Here is a 4,023-nt window from a genome sequence, read left to right on the forward strand (position 1 = left end):
TTCCCCTAAATTTTTTGTGGGTTTTTTTGTTTGTTTGCGTGTTTGTTTGTTTTGAGATGGAGTTTTGCTCTTGTTGCCCAGGCTGGCGTGCAATGGCACAATCTCGGCTCACTGCAACATCCGCCTCCTGGATTCAAGTGATTCTCCTGCCTCAGCCTCTCAAGTAGCTGGGATGACAGGCGTCTGCTGCTACATCCTGCTAATTTTTTGTATTTCTAGTAGAGACGGGGTTTCGCCATGTTGGCCAGGCTGGTCTCGAACTCCTCACCTCAGGTGATTCACCTGCGTCAGCCTCCCAAACTGCTGGGATTACAAGTGTAAGCCTTCTTTTCTGTTTGTTTGTTTGTTTTCAGAGATAGAGTCTTGCTCTGTCACCCAGGCTGGGTGCAGTGGAGAAATCATAGCTCACTGCAGCCTCAAACTCCTGGCCTTAAGTGATCCTCCCGCCTCAGCCTCCTGAGTAGCTGGGACTATAGGCATGTGCCACCACACCCAGCTAGGTTTTTCCAAATTATTTTTTGTAGAGACAGGGTCTTGATATGTTGCTCAGGCTGGTCTTGAACTCCTGGGCTCAAATAATCCTTCTACCTTGGCTTCCCAAAGGGCTGGGATTACAGGTGTGAGCCACTGTACCCAGCCCTGTTTCTAAATTTTAAATTCATTAGCTGGACACGGTGGCTCATGCCTGTAATCCCAGCACTTTGGGAGGCCAAGGTGGGTGGATCACTAGAGATCAGAAGTTCAAGACAAGCCTGGCCAACATTATAAAACCCTGTCTCTACTAAAAATACAAGAATTAGCCAGGTGTGGTGGTGCATACCTGTAATCCCAGCTATTCTAGAGGCTGAGGCAGAAGAATCACTTGAGCCTGGAATGTGGGGGTTTCAGTGAGCTCAGATCAGGCCTCTGCGCTCCAGCCTGGGTGACAGAGACTCTTTCAAAAATATATAAATAAATAAATAAATTTAAAGCTCATAATTTCACTCATAGCATCAATGATGGAGACATGGAGCTGGACCCCCACCCAGCGATAGCTTGATCTCTGTATGGAAAATGCCTTCCACGTCCTGAAATTCGACAAAGAGAAAGTGACAGAACCACGTACATTTATTGTTTTTACAGATCCTAGACTAATATAATTTCTTCAAGAAAGGTATTAGCTGAGTGCCATTTATCAGGGAGGAGTTGGGAGGATGCGTGGATTTCATCATGCCACGTCAGTTCCGGTTTTGTGGCAATCAATAAAAGATATCCAGAGCAACAGGAACGATGCCACAGAAGGGAGAGCTTATGGTCAATACTTCTGATACGTATAACCTACGATACCTACTATATAGAGTAATTACAATAAATATTCAAATTTAAAATTTTAATCATTCATAAAAGAACTGCAATCAAATAGGTTTGATTTTTAAGTGATATGTCATGGGTCCGGTATTTTGACAAATGCTTCCTGAATATTCTCTCATTCCATCCTTGGAATAACACTAGGAGGTGCAGTTAGTAGCCCTGTTTTCCAGATGAAGCACAGGGTCTGAGCGCGTTGTTCAATGCTGCCTGGTATTCAGGGGCTGGGCCAAATTTGGAAAGGGGAGGGGACAGGGCTGTGTCTACCTTCAGTGTAGTCAGGCTGGCTACTGTGGAGCCAGGGACTGTGCAGTCAAAGTGGGTAGGATGCGGAGAAGCCACCAGCCAGGCCAGTGCCACCCTGAGTGGGTGCCAGCAGACTTGTGTCCGGGCATGAGCCCTAGGGACGATCCACCTGCACCCAGACAACTCAGCATGGTGGGACGGGGGTCCCCAAAACTCCAGCTTTATTTTTGTGTCCAGGAGGAAGCACTGGCCAGGGGTAAGGTTGTTGGAAGAGCATCCCCCTCCCACGTGGGAGTTGCATCGGTGGCCAGGGGCGAGCTGAGAAGCTGGGAAAGCTGGCAGGAACAGGGGCCTCAGCGAGGAAGTGGCAGAACAGAGACCCAAGTGAGTCCTGACCCGTGCTCTGCCTGCGCCTGCGTGCTGTGCATCCACTGCCCTGGGGATCCAGGTGATGGCCCTGTACCGGCCCCAGGATCAGCTTCTGTCATTCCCCCAGCTGGGATTGCAGGGTTTGTCCGCTTGTTGAGCGATTCAGCATCGTTTTCTTCTTCTTTTCTTACTACCTGCCTGAAAACACTTGTCTTCCCCGGTCAGCCTGCGGTCACTCAGGGACTTGGCTTGCTGGTTTTTCCAGTTGGGCCGGATGCGCCCACGGGAGCTACATCAGCCGCTGGGCCTGGAGGAGGGAATGTTTCCTTAGGCACATCTTGGCTGCCACTGGAAATGCCAGCCTCGCCAGGAGTTACATGGACGCATGTGCACATCCAGGCAAGGACCAGAGCCCAGGACATTTGCATTCAGGCTCCAGGCCCCCAGTTTCCAGATGGCTGTATGTCAGCCACCAAGCCCTGGGCCTCAACCTCCACCTCTGTAACGTGGGGATTTAGTGATCTGCCCAGCCAGTGTCCACATGAAATAATGGGTCTGAGAATGCTTTGAAGAGAGAAGAGAGCACCAAACCAGTCCGCAGCTGACTGGGAGGCCTGGGTTTTCTCCGATCTTGGCTCATTCAGGCTCATTCTCTGTGTCAACACTGGCAAGACGCACTCGCTCTGTACAAACTCTGGGTGCTCAGTGCTGCTGGAGGGAGGATGAGGCATATTTGCAAGAAGCCTACAAGGGGCCCAGGCAGGTTTTGTAGGGGATGAAGCTTAAACGATGTGGGGACCTTTCCTAAGAAATAGTATACAAAATTATAAATACAAGAGCCCATCCAAAGAGATCATAGTTACTTAAAATGAGAAAAGAAAATACAATGAATTACCTGTTCTCTAAAGCTAACACTATCGCAATATCACAAATCCACAACATTAATATAATCATTCTATTAATTTTATAATTCCTTTTAAACTACAGTTTTGAGGTGCATACTCTTTGCTTACTTCTTACAATAATTAGAAAAATAGCAACCCTGCTGAGTGCTTGGAAGGATCCTTCAGCCTTTCCTTGACATGGGAGCTTCTGACTGTGTGATTCTAAAACCCTCTTCTCTACTCCACTTCCCAAAAGCTTAAAGTGCTGCGCACCGTGGGGAATACTGTGCCTCTGTGGTGGGGAGACGCCTGGCCCCGAGCTCCACCACCCAGCAGACACTGTGTGTGTTACGTGTATCCTGGAAGCCATTCCCACGGCTCAGAGTTAACCACAAATTCCTGCACATGACTGCAGACAACACAAGAACTCCTCAGTGGTCCCAACCTCATGCACCCCCACTCCCTTAGCACCGTTCCAGTGTGCCTGAGGCCACTGCACTACGTCCAGGACACCCAGAGAGGAGAGAGCATCAACAGAAACAGACAGCCGTCCTCAGGATTGCAGTGAAAATAGCTTCTGTTGGGCAGTGCTTATCTAGGCAATGGAAGCAAAACTAATTAAAGTTTAACAAAGGGTTAGTAAGATGTTCCCAGTGGACTGATCACTAGCAGGGTGGCAGACAGAAAACCCAGTGAGGAATTCTCTATTGTCACGTCCACAGCAAATAAGAAACTGCATGCTAAGTGCCTAGGAAACATCCAGATGTTTCAAGCCTGTGTCTTCTTGCTTTCTCTTTATATAGTTTATCTATCATTCCTGTGTGTTTTGAGACAAAAAAAAAACATGAAGCACCAGTCACGGTACCAGGTTTTAAACTATTTCCAAACATATCTGCTCCGCTATTATCAGAAAACAATTCAGAACGCTCGTGGGGAGGAAGGGACATTCCCAGCCTTGCTCTCATTTGACCCCTAACAGCAGTGGCCGCCTGGACCAGCCCCCCTCCTTTTCCACCTCCTAACCTTGCCCAGTCCCCCCTTTTCCAAAGTGGGATGGGTGACTGGGGTGTGGAGACAGCGAGTAACCCCATGACTGGGTATCGATCCTGCAAACCAGCAAGTTTCCAGTTCTTGGCTTTAAGCAGGGCAGATGAAAGCCCTAACTTAGTTTCCCCCT

The 4,023-nt window shown here is 48.6% G+C and overlaps 1 non-coding gene across 1 annotated transcript; it reads right to left on the reverse strand.

Annotated features, from left to right (window-relative positions):
• Positions 1-3,488: 3,488 nt before the first annotated feature.
• Positions 3,489-3,608, reverse strand: LOC135276427 (small nucleolar RNA SNORA32). Its single transcript, XR_010343969.1, has one exon. It is a non-coding gene; the product is annotated as a small nucleolar RNA SNORA32 (small nucleolar RNA).
• Between the last annotated feature and the right edge of the window lie 415 nt (positions 3,609-4,023).

Source organism: Aotus nancymaae, unplaced genomic scaffold (assembly GCF_030222135.1).
Source record: "Aotus nancymaae isolate 86718 unplaced genomic scaffold, 86718_ANA_hifiasm-v0.15.2.pri h1tg000022l_1, whole genome shotgun sequence".
In the NCBI taxonomy this organism is placed as follows: domain Eukaryota; kingdom Metazoa; phylum Chordata; class Mammalia; order Primates; family Aotidae; genus Aotus; species Aotus nancymaae.